Source organism: Sus scrofa, chromosome 1, assembly GCF_054392235.1.
Source record: "Sus scrofa isolate SSC_HxYL_T2T_F1_AM1 chromosome 1, Sscrofa_HxYL_maternal_Yorkshire_Landrace_v2.0, whole genome shotgun sequence".
Classification (NCBI taxonomy): Eukaryota; Metazoa; Chordata; class Mammalia; order Artiodactyla; family Suidae; genus Sus; species Sus scrofa.
In genome coordinates, this window is record NC_139383.1 from 230,853,841 (window position 1) to 230,873,354 (window position 19,514).

Sequence of the window (19,514 nt, forward strand, 5' to 3'; positions counted from 1 at the left end):
ACCTTATATAGCACTTCAAATCAATAATTTTTTCCCTCTATGACTCCCATTTTATAGATGAGGAAATTGAGCTTTGATGAGTTTAGGAGAAATGGATTTCCTGTGTTTTCCTATCAGCACTTTGCACAGGTGTTTCACAAGTATTGTCTGAATTGAAGAACATTCACCTCCATATATCTTTTTGCACTTAATATTTGAAAGAATGGTTGAGCCAATTTTTTTCCCCCAGGGAAGTGCACACCATGGAAATGTGCCTCTGGGAATGCAAATAGCCCACTCGATGTATTAGGCAACCATAAACAAATGGAGATTTGCACAGATGTAATTAAGAGTAGAAAATACAAACCTATGTGCAGAACCATGATTTACAGTCAAATTCACCTGCCTTGAAAGCTCATATTAGATTGCTCCTCGTTTGATTACCAAGCTGGTGTTTCAATGCAAAGCATATGCTTGCAGGCCCCCAGGTTTTCTGGGCTTATGAATTAGCTAATAACTTTGAAACGAACCTTTTAAGGGAGGATTGGTTTCTGCCTCAGCAATGCAAACATGTGCAAGTGAAAATACACGCATCTTGACTGGTTATTTCTGTAGGGAGGACAAATGTGTAAAAATATGTTTACTAGAAAAAAATTTCTGGTTTTGACTGTTTGCCAAACGTTACATAAGTAATTAGTGATGTTGTTAAGTGCTCGGCAGCTCTTCCGAGACTTTTTTGGCATCAAATATATTCATTCTGTAATGTATAAGCACATATGATTTTTAAAGTATTCATAGAACAAAGATGCTGGCATAACTTACAAATAGGCAGCTGCTGTTTCATCCCTCTCATTTGTCCTTTGCACATCCTCAGATCTGAGAACCTGCAAAGAGACAGATGAGTTTTTGTTAAAACTTTAGCCAAACTTTCAAAACTGTTAAGTTAAATATCCTAAAGTAGTTGTTCTGTCCTCAGTCCCATCTCCACCTTACCCTCTCTTCTCTCTAGTATATTTAGAAGGTAAAATTTCTAATGCAAAACCAGAAAGCAGAAATCAAAGGGATGGAGTACCAGAGCTTGGTTTTATCCCTCACTACTCCCTCCACCCATAAACACAACTTCTTGATAAGCTGAAATTATCTAAAAGAAAGTTTCTTCAACTCCATTTTCCAGACTCAATGGACATTGTTAATATGGATAACCAGTGTTCCAAGAATAAACTTTGGAATGCTTATCGGTATTATTTGCTGCCTTGATCAAAAGTAGCAGCTGTAGGATATCGGCAAAGGAAAATCCCCTCCTATGCACAGACCTGCCGTGGTCAGTGTCACCCTAGGGCGATACATTGGGGCCCAGCTGGAGCTTCTCACCACAGTCTTCCCACTGGAGGGGACCCTTACCAATGGAGGGCCTAAGAGGATCATCTGGAAGAATGTGTTGTGTTGGAGCCAAGTAACAGAATTGTGTCTGATATCTCTTATACCCAGAAAGAAAAATTATGGTGGGGGAAGAAAAATGCAGCTCAAGGCAAAAGGTCAACATTGAGACAGAATTGTAAGTCAAAAATGGGCACAGTTGTGATGTTGTGATGGAGGTAAAAATCCAAAATAAGGAGAAGAGTATGTCAGAGGAGCAGGAGACAAGAATAAGGTACCACTCAAATGGGAGGCAGCCTAGATACATCCCAGAGCAGAGCACCATGGCAGGGAAAAAAAAAAACAAAACAGTGGATCAGACACCTTCTGAAGAGATGTGAGATTCCCCCATTTTATACATCTAGAATCTGAGTCAGCACAACATCCATCCAACTGACCAAAGATTCTGGAAAGAGTGAGTCAGGCTTTACACTCTTACAGTGTGGACTCCAAAGTCCTGATACTGGATGGACAGATACTTCATGGGCCCTCCTCACCACTGCCCATCTCCAAGAAGACGGGGAAAATAAGAAGACACAGAGTCACCAAAGAAAAGGGGAAGGATAGAAGGAAATGAAACTGGATAACATCTAAGATGAGACATTTCCCATTAGAAAATAAATAATGCTTATATTGATGAAAAATCAAAAAAGTCTATTATCCCAAAGAAAACACTTCACATCAGAATCTTAAAAAAATACAGCCATGCAAATAAGGGCCCATTATTTCCCCCTTTGAACGGAATGACTGGCTTTGAGTTTTAACATGGGAGGAAAAGCCAGATGGCGGCAGACGGGCTTATTATAGAAAGTCCACTTGCACTGAAGTTTTCTCAGTGCTCTCCATCATTGCTGAGTGAGGTTTTGTTTTGTTTCCTTCATAAGTGTAGGGCAGGCAAGTACCAAAATTTGTATAAAGTCTGAAACCTTTTCATGAAAATGTTCTATTCAATACCTCCAATACATGATATATGATGCCACCACAGGAAAACTAGTGTTGCTACAGACGTTAATCATAATTATGAAAATTTTTAATTTAAATGTAGGTCTGAACACACAAAATACAGTGCATGGCCATCTGTTAGTTTTCCATCTGGGCTCATTTGCAAAATACATTCTGTTTCACTCCCCCCTTCCCCCTCTATTTATAATCTTCCCTGGAAAACAAATATGGCTAATCTCTGGCATGCCAGAGCTGAAGTTAGCTATTTACAAGTGGCTTTTAATAGACATGGCTACACAGTTGAAAGCAGTAACAGAAACTTTTTCAAGTTCTTTTTTTCATGGAGGGGGGCTGAGACACCTCCGTAGGCTTTTGTCAGTAGGTTTTTCCTTTGAGAGTCCCCCCGCAACCCATTCCTGTGTAAAGATAGTTTTACAGCTTATGTATAAAGAATAACGAAAAATGGAATATTGCTCTACTTCTCTTTGTAGGATCATAGGAATAATGTTTAAAATTTTAGAGCTGTCATAGCAGCATTATTCCTAATTGCCAAAAAGTAGAAATACAAATGTCCGTCACCTGATGAAAGTATAAGTAAAACTTGGTATAGCCATACATTTAATATTACTCAGCTATAAAAATGAAGTACTGATACATGTTACAGCAGTGATAAACCTTGGAAACATTACATTAAGAGAAAAAAGGTTAACACAAAAGGCCACATGTTGTTTGATCTCTTCTATATAAAATGTCCAAAGTAGGCAAATTTATAGAGGCAGCAAGTGCATTAGCAGTTGCCTAGGACTGGAGGGTGGGGCTGGGGAAAGTGGGGAGTGACTGCTAATGGGCCTCTTCTGGGGTGATCAAAATATTCTACAATCAGATGATGATAGTTGCATAATTCTGTGAATATACTCAAAACATTGAATTATACACCTTAAACAAGTTAACTTTATAAATTATGTAAATTATATATCAATAAAGATATTGGAAAAAAGTTATAGCGCAAGACAGAGATGGAGAATTTATTGAGTCCATTTTTTACATTTTAAAGATGGTGCAGTGAGGTCCTATGGGGTAAAAATGATTATTTTCCAGTTGGTAAGTGTTGAGGTTTCTAAATTTCCACTCAAGGGTTCTCACTGATACATAATGCTGAATGATGACACTAATAAATTCACTTAGTGGAATAAAGAGAGGGGACTGAAGGAGAGAGTCACATGGCAAGATGAATCAAAAGTCTACCATAAATAAGGGTCAGGAGGGCATTTAAAGATGGTAGCTGTAGTAAGAATAGAGGAGTTTATTTGGATGCAGTAGCTCTTTTGGAGGTATGTTGTTTATGACTGTATATCTTATTGCCTATCAGGGTACCAAGGGGAAAGACTCATAGACTAGTACAATGATTGTGATCAGGAAGCCTAGAGAGCATAGAAACTAGAAAAGAAAGAAGATGGGTTTAATTCTTCATATGAGCTGGATTTATTCATAGAACAGAAAGTGGAGACACTAAAGAGGAAGGAAAGTGGATAGCAGAACTCAAATTTCACTGGAAATCTTAGGGCTAGAGACAAAAAAAGGGAGCTATCTGGTGGGCCAGGGCAGTGAAAGAAGTGAATGGGTTTAAGTGCTGTGGGGACAATAGAGAGAGCAAAGCAGAGACTGAGGATGGAACACTGAGGCGCCTACACATAAAGGTAGAGAGAAAATCTGCAAAGGGGAAGTAAAGAAAAAGAAAGATTCCAAAGTAAGCATGGGACACCTGGACAGGTCAGCAAAAACAAGGAAATAAATCTAATGTAAGCCAGCCAAAGGCTGGTGGATGGATTCTGGAATTTATTTATTTATTTATTTATTTATTTTTATTTTTATTTATTTGTTTATTTATTTGTATTTTTGTCTTTTTAGGGCCGCACCTGCGGCATATGGAGGTTCCCAGGCCAGGGGTCCAATAGAAGCTGCAGCCATCAGCCTATACCACAGCCACAGCAATGCCAGATCTGAGCCCCATCTGTGACCTACACCACATCTCACAGCAATGCGGATCCTTAACCCACTGAGCGAGGCCAGGGACCTAACCCGCAGCCTCATGTTTCCTAGTTGGATTCATTAACCACTGAGCTACGACAGGAACTTCGGGAGAGTTCATACGTTGCTGGGTCTTTTAGTCTACTTAGGCACTAAGTGGGAAATAAATTCAGGAACTTGAATGAAACAAAAGCTCTGACATTGGAGATAGGCAAGGCGAGGAAAAATCTATAAGAATCAAAGTGATGAGTCAAGAAAAAGAAGCGAATGGCATTAAAATATGAACGAAAGCAGCTGGAAAATTTGAGAATGAGCCTATCAGGCAAAATTTGTTGCAAAAAGGAAAATATATCTCCTAGAAGATCTACTATCCCAATGAGAGTGAAAATATACAAGTAGGCTTTTGGGGGAGGGGGTGCATTTCTGCCATTGCAGAGTGGAGGGAGAGGGGCAAAAACATTAATCTAGCCTCAGGAGATTAGTAGATTTCACTTATGTTTAGGAGGTTATCCAAATTCTACACTTCCTAGTCCTGAGAAATTTAGGTTCAGAATAAAAGCAAAAGAAGACCTCTGAAAATAAAACCCAGTTGCACAGATTTTCACTAGGAAACCAGAAAACCAAGTCACTGAGGGTACTACCTCTAGACATCATTATTAAAAACAACAACTACAACTATATAGTGAAAATTTTTTTATTTACCAGACCCATGGTTAGGTCCTAGGAATCCAGAGAAAAGGAAGAAGGCTCAGCTTGTCCCCGAGGAATTCATAGTTAAGTCAATGACAGACAGGTAGACCAGATGCCCCCAATCCTGTGGTAAACTCTATGATGGTAATGGATATGATAAGATAGGTGTGTCCAGCTCTGCAAGGAACTGGCAAAATGGATTGGAGGGGGGTTTTCACAGAGACGCCCATGCCAGGACTGAATCTGGAGGGATAAATAATACTTCTACGGAAGACTGGAGCTGGAATGGTCACAGGGACTATTTTTCCTGGTGGGCAGAGCACCAGCAAAAGACCTATGGTGTGGTCAAGCAAGTACATATGAGGAACTACAAGCAGGTGATAAGGCTGCAGTGGGATGATACAGAGAAGCAGCAGCAGGTTTCCTGGTGTTGTTTGCAGGGACCACATCATGCAATATCATTCATCCCAAATGACTCTGACAATATCCCCCCAAACCGATGTTCAGACAGACGGGTGAAGCTAGCTTATGAAGCACAAAGGAGAGAAAAAGTCAACAAAGGCTGAGTTAATGAGTGGCTTATGTCTGTGGGCGCCTGGGGATCAATCTCTCTGGAATCTCCTGGGAAAGTGAAGAGTAACATACCTAGAATCATACATGGTAAAGAATTTATTCACCACTTCCATCTCCTCTGGGCTGAGGTTTACTCCAGGGGTGTTAAGATTCTCCCCCACTCCCTGCCCCACACATACACACTCTTGCATTTTTAGATTGAACCTGCTCACTGCTTGCCCTCCCTCCTCTCAGGCAGAGAAACAGAGAGAACAGAAAGTTGAAATGGGAAGTTACCTGTGTGGGAAGTTGTCTCTCTCGCACAGGTGTGGGTGAACTCAAAACGGCCATGGGCCTGTGGGGCAGAGCATCAATAGTGTCTGATAAACACCCAAAGCAGGCTTCTTGTCCCCTCCTTCCAACTGTATTATCTAGGTCATATCCATCTCCACAGCTTGGCTCAGGACATTCACTTTTCCTCAACCCTAAACATGTAACATCCTCCACTGTTTTTTTCGACTCTGAAGTTTGCCTCAGGACTCAGTTGGAGAACTTCCCTGTGCCCACTACAACAAATGTTCACTCCTTATCATATACTACCTGTTGTCTCTGTGGTCTCTTAATATTCCATACTATTTAAACTGTTGGTTCCCAAAGGGCAAAGACTGTCTTACTGCCTTTGTGTTACCCATGGTGACCAGAACATATTAATACCGATTGTCAATCAGGCAAAGGAAACTCTATTCCATGAGCCTTTGGGAAACCGAGCCTTTGGGAAACCAAGCCCTTCCAGTTATTCAGCCAATACAATGCTACCTCAAAAAGCATATTCTTAATACTGACACAATAAACCAAACCAACTTTGAGGGAGAGAAATATGTTGCATTCTAATGTAAATTAAATTAGCCTAGTACAGAGTTTTGACTTTTTAATAGCCTTCTGTCAAAAATTAATGAACTGAAAGGAGTTGGAAAGTAGTCATATATTTGAAATCAAATTGAAGGATCAGAAAATTTTTAAGACATATAAGGAAGACAGCACACTGGCTTTAAATGTATATAACAGAAAACAGTGATGTCTGCTTCCTCATACTTATTTAAAATTTTTTTTGCCCTTGCATCACCTTGATTTTGGATACTACCTATCCCTCTCAGTGTTGTGAAAAACTGCACATTTGTAAAAATTCTTTATTTTTATATACTTTTCGACAGTTCAACTAGCATGGAAATCCTGAGTCTTGGGAAGTCTGGGCCTCATTTTTATATTTACCCAGTGAACATGCTGTTTCTCACTAAAGTCAGTTGAACTATATGGGCCAGTTCCTCTTGTCAGCTTCTTGTAAGCTTTGAACTGGAAAAAGAAATACACAGCAGGGTAATACAGTCCTTTGAAATTTGGGACAACTAGGAAAGATGCACTGTGGTATTGATTTGTAATAGGCTTCAGTCTATAATATGATGAGGATTCTTCTTGGATTAAGATGTCCAGGGGTTATAAATGAAAACCGATTCTTTCTTTTGGAAGGGAGGGGTGCTGAGGTGATGTATGTAATTTTCAGTCATTTCTTTTGTGGGGCTTTTGGCATTTGAAAAAAGGCATGTCCTTTCATTAGTGGCATAAAAGGCAGTGTACAGGGATGTGTCAATTTAGAAGTTAATACATCACACAGTTTTTCTCTCACGGAGCTGAAGAAATGGAAGAAGCCACTCTCCTGGCTAAACTCACTATTTTAAAATGGATAAACTCACTGTGTTCTCACAATATGCTGGGCAAGGCCCTAGCACTTTCCGGTGGTACATTCATCATCTCATTTCATCCTTGCCAGGACTCTAGAAGCTTTGCACCTACCGGTTTGTTTTAAAGATGAGCAAACTGAGATTCGGAGAGGGGAGGTGACCTGGCCAGGGTTCAGAGCCAGTAGAGAACAGGACTGAGACAGGGCTTGCGATCTCTTTATCTCCAAAGGCCAGTCATGAAAAACTATCCTTCACTGCCTGCCTTCTTCCACAGCACCTTCACTGGCCAGACTGGGCATATCGCCTGCTGGGTATTTACAGACTTCTTGGTATAAGAGAGGTGAGTCAGATCATTCCTTTCAGAAGAAATTATTTAAACTATTTTGCCCTTTAAACCTAACCTCCTCTCAAAGGGCCTAATTCTAAAAATTCACTTATTCTGACTCCATACAGGGTGTCCCTGGAAATCAATGGATGGGTTTTTGTCTGGTTTTCCTTCAATAGGCATATAATCCCAATTAAGGTTGCTAAAGTCTTGGTATTTATGAATTTCAAATTAATATTTTTGTATTGATAATTTTATGGGTTTGATTAATATTTTTCTATTATAAAAATCTTAAATCTAACCTATTTAATTCTTGATATCTGACCATAGCTATATATATATATACACATGCATATAAATTATATATATATACATATAAATTTATATATATATATATAATTATTTTTGCTGCACCCATGGTGTGTGTAAGTTCCTGGGCTAGGGATTGAACCCATGCCATAGAAGCAATCCTAGCCACTGCAGTGACAATGCCAGATCCTTAACCCACTGTACCACAAGGGAACTACCATAGCTATATATATTAAATTCCACACCTGGGTATATATCTGAAAAAAAATGCTAATTTGAAAAGATACATGCATCCCAGTTTTCATAGAAGCACTATTTATAATTTCCAAGTTATGGAAGCAACTTGTGTCCATCAACAGATGAATGGGTAAAGAAGATATAGTACATATATATAATGGAATATCACTCAGCTATAAAAAATGAATTTTTGCCATTTGCAACAACATGGATTGTTTTGGAGGACATTTGGTAAGTGAAGTAAGTCAGAGACAGATAAATACTATATAATATCATTTATACATGGAATCTTAAAAACAACAAACTAGTGAATATAACAAAAAAATGAGCAGGCTCACAGAGAACAAATTAGTGGTTACCAGTGGGGAGAGGGAAAGAGGGTGGGACAAGATAGGGGTAGGGGATTAAGAGATACTATTATGTATAACATAAATAATCTATAAGAATATATTGTACAATACAGGGAATATAGCCAATATTTTATAATAACTGTAAATGAAGTATAATCTTAAAAAATTTTGAATCACTATACTGCACACCTGCAACTTATATAATATTGTACTTTCACAGTACTTCAGCTTAAAAGATAAAAACTAAACAAAAAAAGAGAAAGTAGTCAGGCCATGTCCCTCCCCAATTTATATTCCTTTCAATATATCTTACTGCTTGAATTTCCACTTTCTATGTTTCCTGTAAGGTTGAGTATATTATATTTATTTGCATTTTTTTTTACAGAGTCAGTTAGTACCTCAGCTCAACTGAAAAGCTCCCTAAAGGAGACTTTAAATGGAATTCAGGCCCCACCCCTTCCTACCATAATTTTATAGATGCCTGGATGAGAATGTCACAAAGGGATAAAGGAAGAGGGAAACAAAGAAAGGATGTCTCTCAGGTCCAATTCCCACTATATCCTATGGAGTGTGTTGCCCTCATTTGCTATGTATTGAATCACAACCCTCCAGGAATTCCTTCGTGGCCTAGCAGTTAAGGATCCAGCTTGGTGGTTCAGGTCGCTGCTATGGCATGTTTCCATCCCTAGCCTGGGAACTTCTGTGTTCCCAGAATCAAGTTCCTCCAAGAGATGTGGCAGTCCTAACCCCCAGTAACTAGGAATAGGACTTTATTTCCAAAATGGTCAAGTAAGATGAGGTCATAATTCACTATGATGGCTTCCTTATAGAAACAGGCAATTTGGACATAAAGACACGAATACCATGTGATGATTGGGGCTTTGTGGCCATAGGCCAATGAATATCAAAGACTTCCAGCAAAACTCAGGAAAACAGGAGAGAAGCAGGGAATGGATTTTCCCTCACATCCTCAGGAGGAATCAACTCTACTTACACCTTGACTAAAGGCTGTCAAGTTGCCAGAATTCTGAGGCAGTATGTGTCTCTAGGTTAAGCAATTTATGGTCCTTCATTATAACAAAGCTAGAAAACTAATACATACTTTATCCTAGGGCTAGATTTTCTCCTCAACCCTCTCCTCTTTTCCTCAAAAGATGGATCAGATTTCTTAGTGGTTCCTTCAGTTTATTTTAACCAGGGCCTTTCCCCATAGTCACCCTGCCTGGACAGATTCAAGCCTAAAGCACAGAGGACTATCTAGCAGGTACCAAGGCCTCTGTCTAGAATGACACCACATGCGGAGAGTACAAAAGACTGCATCATTTCACATTTTCATTTATTTATTTATTTGTCTTTTTAGAGACACACCTGAGGCATGTGGAAATTCCCAGGCTAGGCGATGAATCAGAGCTGTAGCTGCTGGCCTACACCTCAGCCACAGCAGACACAGGATCCAAGCTGTGTCTGCCATCTACACATCGCTCCTAGCAATGCCGGATCTTTAACCCACTGAGTGAGGCCAGGGAATTGAACACGTGTTGTCATGGGTACTAGTCAGGTTCCTTACCACTGATCCATGATGGGAACTCCCAACTCACCCTTTTAAATGAAACACTAGTAATGAGGTTCTCCAAGCCAAATTATCAGAAGAATGGTGATGTCATGCTTTTGCTCTGGTACTGCAGTCAAGAGCCCCAGTTTTCTCTATTATGCCATTTCTTCTTTTATTTAAGCATGCCATTTTAGGGAAGCTAATACTTCTAGGAAGAAAGGAGCCAATTTATACGGAACACCATATGTGGGGATACTCATTCAATATTTAAATGAGGAAAATATGAAAGCATAATGAAGATTCCCCCAAAGGCTCTGTGAATGTGCTTCTTACTACATACCTTTGAATGTGGGTGCACAGATGAGCATGCTTCTGGAGCTTTCAGAATCCCTGTGGGCAGGGTATCCATTCTCCTGGGATATATGCTCCCTTTATCCTCCCTTTGACTTTCAAAGATAACTTATTAATGATAACTATTCAGAAGAAAATGTTGTTACAGTTTGTTTTAGCATTCCCACAACTGTGATCTGTACTTTCTTACTTATCTATTAATAATGATAGTAATTATAATAATAATTTTACTCTCCTTTATTAGTTTAACATTTGGAAATGTCTGGAAAAGATTCTGGGAAGAGTCATGGCTAGTGGGAGTAGGGAATCTTCAGTTTTCTGAGAAAAAAATTTCACTCTATTTTTTCATTCCAGTCTCTAATAACTGATTTCAGAATCTTAGAGGCTTTAGAACAGAGGGTGGGACATATGTCAAACCTGAAAGCAGTTCATTCTTGGTGTCCAGGATACCTTGTCCATAGAAGTTTGGGTTGCCCTTTGTTTCCTAAGGTGGCAGGATCTCTAGTCACCAGAAGAATGGTGTGTATGATAACAATGAAAGAGTTTCCTTCCATAAGTTGCAAAGGGCCAAGGGGAAATAATTCACCAACCTTCAGTGTGAACTAGAAGGTAAGAGTGAGGCAAGCACTGTATGTTTAGTTTTAACAACTTACATGGGAAAAAATGCTTCCTAATATTTTAGGTAGAGGATTTGATACAAACAAAGGAGTCAAATCTGCCTTCCTATCCTAAGGGCCCATGTTGTCCCAAAGATTAATCTTCCTCATGATGCTTTGTGATGTCCTCACTTTTCTTCATTTTATCAACCAACGCTTACTGAGGGCTTGCTATATGCGAGCCATGGTGCTAGGCTCTGCGGTATTATAGCAGAATAAAACAGAGCCCTGGTCCACAGTGAGGGAAGTCAAAGTGATCCATTTTTATATCGAGGTACTAAGTGCTAAGGAAATTAAAAATAAGTTAAAGGGCATAAAGGGAGCCATAGTGGGGGACAGAGTTGTTCTTTTACTCAGGTGGCCAGGGTACATTAAAGCACAGATCAGAGGGCAATGAGGGAACAAATCCTGGTAACATCTGGGTACAAACATCTCTCCAGATGGACAATGAATAGGGAAGGAGCTTGGCTTGCTTGAGGAGCTACAAGAAGAGTGACCTAAAGCAAATAATTGATCAATTGGGGAGTGCAAAGGTCCAGCTTCCATGCTTTTCAAGGATAACTCTCAGGTAAAATTTATACTCCAGATCTCCTGACAGGTCAGGCTGAGATGGACCATTGCCTGAAAACATGCTCTTGGCTTGTCTTCCTCCACTTTCATGTCCTGCTCATCCTTCTCCCTTGATATTCTCCTCTCATAGCACTTCTTTAATAAATTATTTGAAGTTAGGAACCCCATCTTAAAGTCTGCTTCTAAGATGGTAGCCATTGAGGAGCTCCATGCAAATGAGTCCTACAACCTGATTTAGTGTTGCTAAGAATCACACTGGCTGCTGTGTAGAGAACTAAGGAGAGAAAATAATGGGGCCAGAGGAGGAGGGACACTGATTAGGCTTTTGCAATAGTCCAGTAACCTGGACCAGGACAGTAGTGGTGATCAGGTAACAAGTGATTGGAGTCTGAAATAATTCAAAGGTACAGGTGGCAGGATTTGATGATGGTTTGGAGGTGGGAGTATGGCAGAAAGAAAGAAGTCAAGGATGATTGCATGTCTTTTGGCTTAAGACACTGGAAGGATGGAGTTGAGCTCACTGAGAAGGGGAAAGCCACAGAAGGCCTTCAGTGAACAAATAAGGAGTTCAGCTTTGGACATGTTTAGTTTGAGATGACAGGTGGACATCTAAGTGGAGATGCTAAGGAGGTAGTGGATGTGCCAGTCTGTGGGTCAGAGGAGAAGCCTGGGGTAGATTATTAAATCGGGGAGCATTTGGCAGTCATGACAAAACTCTATCACCAGAGGAATGAGTCTGAATATAGAAGAAGCCTTAGATGTAAGCCACAAGGCATTCCCAAGTTGGAGGCTGGGGAGGTAAGGAGGAACCAGATAGGAAGTCTGAGAAGGAGTTGCCTGTTGGACAAGAGAGGAACCAGAGAGAACAGTACCTGACAGTTAACTAAAGACAGGGCACTATGTGGAAGGGAGTAGCCAGCTGTGCCAAGATGAGAAGACGGAGTACCATGAGGTCTAAGAAATTCCCACTGGGTTTGGCAGAAAAGAGGCCTGAGTTTATCTTGACAAGAGTTGTTTTTCTGAAAGTGATGGAGACAAAGTCTTGATGGAAGGGGTTTGGGAGAAAATGGGAGAAGTAAAGATGCTGAATCAAGGTAACTCTCTGAGAAGATTTATTATAAAAGGGAGCAGAGAAATGGGCAAAAACTTTTGGGGAATGTGAGGTCAGGAGAGGGTTTTGGAAAGATACATCTATTACAGCATGCTTTATAATCATGTAAATCATCTCATAGAAAGGATGAAACAAAGGGGAGGGGCCAGTGCCAGAGCAGTGTATTCTATAGGACTGTGTACAATGAAAAGGTGGGTCTCAGTAAGCATGTGCTCAGTGCATCCTTACAGGAGGCAGGTGGTATAAACACAGACATAGGCAGATAGTAGGTAGGTGGTTAGAGATGAGAACTGTCTTTTCTGATTACTAGTATTTTCTGAGATAACTAGGACTCATGGTCATAAACAATGTTCCAGATACGTGATCAGCTATCCCACATGCATTGTCACACTCTGGACAGTACACATATTGATTTCTTTAGCCATTAAGACAGAATTGATGTCTACAAAGAGCTGTATTTGCCTGAAGCCTAATGCCCTTCCCCAAATTTTGAATCCCAGCTTGAAGTGTTTACAGAGGTATTATTGACAAATCAAGCAGTTAATTAATCAACTCAGTATATATGATTTTAAGAAAGACTAAATTCAACCTGAAGGGCTATTTTATATAAGCAACTTTTCACCAGCAGAATATTGTTTTTGGTTTTAAATTCCCTGATCTCTGCTTACACAAATTAAGGATGGCACACCAGGCTTCGCTTTCTAGTCTCCTGGTTTTTGTCACTCTGACCAACGCTTAGTATTATTTAAACATTTCCCTCTTTTTACTATAGAAATGTCAGTCTGTAGATTAATGAAAACTTGTCCTTTTTGTGTAATTTATCCTTTGAGGCTGAAGGAAAACCTTCAGGGGAAATATAAAAGCAATCAGGCATCCATTTAGAAAAAAAGCTGTGATTATTTTTTGTATGTGGTTTTATATCATTTCATTTTTTCAATGTGTCTATTTCACATAATTTATACTTGACACTTTTTATTTTCAATCATTTTTGGTTGCTTATAAATAAACATGCATTAATGTCAAGAGACTTCACATCACATTATAAACTTTACACAAGCTGAAAAACTAGCTTCAGTGAAGTCGCCTCCTTATTTGGAACATGCATATACACTCGATGGTGCCTGTCTAGAGAATTAAACACTGGCACATTTTTTCTATCTTTGCTAAATAGAAGCACTTCTTAAATGGAGACAGTGATTTCCAGAGCAATATTATGCAGGTGAAGATTATGCATTTTAATGTTCTGTTTGGAAGTTAATCTCAAAATAATTTAAATGGTAGTTTAAATGATAATTCTTTGTACCTCCCCAGAAAGAATACTGGTTCATAGTATGACCACATTGTTTATATATATTCAAATATGATTATATGATTTACTATTTCTTAACATAGTAGTTAAAAATGCATTAATGGAATATTCCAAAATAAAAAAAAGCATTTCTCACTAATCATCAAAGCACATCAAGTTTGAGCTCCTGTGTATAAATCTAGAAGGAGACTAGGTTTTTCACCAGCTTTGAATTGAAGGCCATTGAATCAGGGACTGGATTGCTAGGGTGGGGTGGAATAGAAGACATTATACAATTTTTAGTGTTATTTCTTAGAGACTATAACATATAATACCTAAATACAAACTGCAGAAATAATAGAAGAACACTATCGACAAAATAAACCTGTGAGCAAAATAAATCTATCTAAACAATTAGTACTGTTTTCTTTTGTTTTAAATTATACAATTATTTAGATAATTAATATGTAAATAGATAATACAATGACAAAAATTGGAATATCTAATACTAAATGGAAGTGTAGTATTTAAATATGTAATTCTTTTTTCAAAGTTTGTACATTTTATTCACACCACAGGTAAACCCTTAATATCTGTTTTGTACAAAACTAAGGCATGTCTGTCTAAGGCCACAAGATAAATGGTGCTGATTGAATGTACTTCTCTTTCCGTGAACGCATCTGTGATTGTTGGCTTAACTAACAGATCACTAGGAATGCTAGCCTTCTTTTGCCTAAAGCTCTTTGAAGGACCTCATTTGAAACAGTTGCCTTGCAATGGGATATTCATTTTTCTTTAGGCTCACTTCTATGACCTTTTGTTTTTTCCAGATTCAAAATCTGAGAAATATTCCTATGAATTTGAGAAATTATAATGTCTGATTCTGGAAGTGGTAACTTCCATCAAAAGAAGATTTTTTGCCCACTAATATCAGCAGAACCTGGAGAATGTATAGGGAAACAGATTTTAAGACAAGAGAAAAGAAAAGCTAAGTGTATCAATATGGGGGCACTTAGCAGAGATCTTGCATTTAATATGTTATCTCATTAAGCTAGTATTTAATAATTTACTTGGTTATTTGAATGACAATAAGACTCAATATTAACCTACTTTCTGTGATGTTTAAATTGTTAGAACTTTCTTGGTAGGATGCAGAGTAGGGAATTCAAAAACATGAAGATAAGACTTGTGGTTGCTGAGGGGAGGGGGAGAGGGTGGGATGGATTGGGAGCTTGAGGTTAATAGATGCAGACTATTGCCTTTGGAATGGATTAGCAATGAGATCCTGCTGTGTAGCACTGGGAACTATGTCTGGTCACTTATGATGGAGCACGATAATGTGAGAAAAAAGAATGTATACATGTATGTACAGTAGAAAAAATGTTTTGGGAAAATGAAAAAAAAATGATAAAGTTGACTTATCATATCAATTCCTGCACACAGCTCCACATCCACTGGGCTCCTAAGAGAGCTAAAATGGCACCCTTTTCTCTATGGTACTGAGAAATTACTTGATAAATGTTGCACCAGCAACCCTGAAAGGATTTGTTATGGCTTCTCTCTGTAATCTTGAAATGATGGTAAGAGATACAGCTACTGAAAAATGTTCCTTGATTTCATCAGAGGATGATGGCCTCCAGGAGTGGGAGATGATTAGATGGCAGGGCTTAAGTGCCAATGATAAGATCAATGTTATTATAGTAATAGGTATCAGGTCTATAGCCCCATTCAGTATGGTTTGATTTAGCCTGTAGAAATCTTTGATAGTGGTTATGATGCCCCTATGACTAAAGTTGATGAACAGACTTATCAAGATGCACTTAATCCTTCCATATAAGTGGGGCGGGGGTGGGGGAGAAGAAAACCTCCTCTAGTTCTAGTGAATGGAAATCTGACTTCAGATATCAGATCTGAAATAGAGATGAGAAAGGAGAAAGGAATGATTCTTCATTCAATTCCCAAACCAGTAGAGACACAGGGTTTCTTGAATTAAGGGTAAGTAAAAGTCCCTTGAAGGAAGACTTTACAAGGCTGCCACAAGTATGATCTCTATTTCTTCCTCCAAGCATTTCCCCAAAGTGGCTATTTATCAGAGTAACTGTGTATTGTGAAAACAGAACTACCCAAACTTTTCAGAGATTACCACATACCTCAAAAATGAATGCAAACACTCATCTTTGTGAAGCTGATCTATCACTGATGGGGCTTCAAAAGTTTGGTTGATAAATGAAGTTTAAGCTTGAGTCCATTTACAAGACCAGTGAGTCTACAGCCCTATTCTATAGTTATTTCTCCAGTTCTTAGATGTAAAGCAGGACCAGATATACTTGGCCAATACACATGTTTGATATTCTGGTTACTCCTTCCTCCATGCAATGAGGGCTGTTATGGTAGAAAGGGTCAACTGGAACCACCTAGATTACATTTCCTATCAATATTAATGCTTTCCTAGGGAAAAGGCAGAAATTAGTTTCACCGTCAAAGATATGAAGGATGCCATGTGCTGATTTCTATTAATTCTCTTTTATCTCCTTATTTAACTTGTGCAGAAGATGGATTACTCTTGGAGAATGAAAGTGCATTTTCACTAAGTTAATCAGGTGGTGGCTCCATTTGCATTTACTGTTCCAACTGTGGTCTCTTTATTGGGGCATGTCCAAAATAAATCTTGCAAACTGATGTGCAGATAATGACTTGGCATCCTCTCTGTATCAATCGACAGGATCACCAGAAGCAGTTTGCATTCACTTGGAAGGAAGAATTATACCATGAGTGACTTTCCTCAGGGATGTGTCAACTTCCTGACCCTCTAATTGAAACTAGTCTCTTTCTATTCAAAGTGTGACTACCATTGCCTGGAAGACTGTTAAAAATGCAGAGTGTCAGGTCCCAATCCAGACCTACATAATCAAAATATACATTTTGATTATTTGGAGCATATTAAGGGTTTGAAAAGCACTTATCTTGCCTAAAAGGAACTTGTTCTTGTCACCTCTTCAGAGGTCCTCTACACTGATAACACTGCTGAGTTGTCATGGACATAGAAAATACTCAAGGTGAATTTATGAAATATATGCATGTCAGGGGGTGGGAAGTAAACCCTAGGGAAATTCAGGGGCCTGCTACCCCAGTAAGATTTATAGGAATTCAGTGATCTAGGAAATAATGAGACATCCTATTTAAAGAGGAAGACAAACTAATGTATCTTGTACCTTCTACTACAAATATGGAGCCACAATGACTAGTAAAGATAGTCGAATTTTGGAAGCTAGATAGACAACATGTGAATGTGTATTACATCCATTTATTGAGTATTTACGTAAGTTACCAGTGGTGCCAGCTGTGACTAAACACCAGAGCAAGAAGAGATTTCCTACCCGGTCCAGGCTACAGTGCAAGCTGATTTTCCATTTTAGCCATATGATTCTCTAGATAGAATTGTAATCCAATTATCTATAATTCATATGGTTTTAATATGGTATCTCCGGCCATTCCAAGAAGAGAATAAAAGAATGTAACCCCAGAATATGGATAGAATGGCATCCATATCCCTGTTTTGCAGAGAAATGTTCTCGTTTTGAAAATGCAGTGCCTGGCTTGTTATTGTGCCATAATGGAAACTGAACAACTGACCATAAAACACCAAGTGACCATGCTACTTGAGTTACAGCTCAGGGATGGGGTGTTGTGTTCATGACCAAGACATAAATTTGGTCATGTGTGATGGCATTTAATCATCAAATGAAAGGTCTATACGTGAGACTGGATGTTAGCAGGTTATTAAGGACCAATTCAGGTGTGGTTGACTCTCATGGTAGCTAAGATTGATACACAGCCACTTCTCTCTCAACCCCATGGAATATTCATGCCACTGATTGTAAGAGAGAATGAATTTAAGCCTTATTCTAAAGGCCTATTTTAAATAACCCCAGAAGAACTTTTAGCAATGCATCCAGTTGTTACCTTTACCTGGAAAGATACATTTGCAGAGGTTAAGAGTTTTGTCAATTGGTGGGCAATAGCTAATGGTTCAGCCAGATGGTCAAAGGAAGTAAATCTGAGGAGTAAATGACAAGGAAGACAGAGGGAGAAATACATGGTGGGAACTATCTCAGAGTGATCACAGGATATGAGAGTATTTGTATCCATTTGAATTATTACAAAGTATCCCTGAAAAGGAGTCTCTTTTTAATCAGGTAGACAAGAGGATCTGTTTGGTGAACCTCAGCCAGCCTCTTTCAGTAATTAAAGTATACAGATTTAATAGTACAGGTAACACTTTATCAACAGTAGAGACGACACTGAGTGGTCAATATGGCATTTTTCCCTGTGAATACTAGTCAACCCCTTGGTCACAAGTAGTCACATTGGAACACTCCATCATGAAGTCTGAAATTTTTACTCACTAGAATTGATAATTGCATATTATTTGCTTCTCTTCCCTATATTCTGCAGTGATTCTACCAACATCATCATATGTGGATATACTGAATATCTTTTTCACCATCAGGGAATCAACTCAACTTTCCTTCTAACAAAGAAACTCACCTGACAACAAAAGAATAGATGCACAACCACAATATTTATCAGTTTTAGCTCTCGTATAACCCCAAAGTAGCTTTCCTTATAGAACAGTACAAGAGTCAACTGAAGATCCCAGTTATGGTGCTAGCAGTTATGGATCTGGAAACAACCAGGATGGCACCATGTTTTTTTTTTTTTTTTCTGAGTTAGAAATCAGTAATAGGGCTGTTTTTCCCATAGCTAGACCATAAAATTTGGGGAATGAAAGAGTACCATTTTCTTCTTTATCTATTATCCCTTAATAACCTACTCCAAAATTTCTTTGTTCTTGCTTTTGCGAATTTAGAGTCTCTAGTTTAAAGATATTAGTTCCCAAAGGAGGAGTACCTCACAATGAATGCAATTAACTAGAAGTTGAGGCTATTACCTAACACTTTGGAGCTTATTTTGCTGCTAGCTATAATGTCATAATGCCTAATGTTTTGGGCAAAGATGCGTTGTAGTACTGAATGGAGATATCAGTTTTGCTAGAGAAACGGGATTAGTTTTGTAACATTATACAGTTGGACATAAAAGAGTATGTCCGCAAGTAGGGTATTTTTGGTAAAACTCTTAGAACTTATATGTATAGCGTAAAAGCTATTAGGAGACTATGTAAATGAAATTCAGGAAGGACTACTAATAACTCTAGAACTTAATATTTGGGTCAAAATGTCTGTGATTCTAGCTGAAATAAATGGAATATAGAATAAACTGTGGAAGAAGAAAAATAAACAACATGACCTTATGACCAGTTTCAGAAATGAGGACTATAATAGATATAATATTTTGTTCCTCGCTTTGTTATATACATATTTTATATGTTAATTAATATTTGTTCTTCTTTTTTAAGTTACAG

At 38.6% G+C, this 19,514-nt stretch overlaps 1 long non-coding RNA gene across 5 annotated transcripts in view; it reads right to left on the minus strand.

Moving 5' to 3' along the window:
• The window catches only part of LOC146407046 (uncharacterized), a 287,817-nt gene that overhangs the window by 177,931 nt on the left and 90,372 nt on the right, over positions 1-19,514 (minus strand). For all 5 annotated transcript variants that reach the window (XR_014822413.1, XR_014822400.1, XR_014822404.1 and 2 more), the window contains one exon: positions 802-863. This is a non-coding gene — a long non-coding RNA (uncharacterized LOC146407046). The remainder of the gene's footprint in view (positions 1-801; positions 864-19,514) is intronic.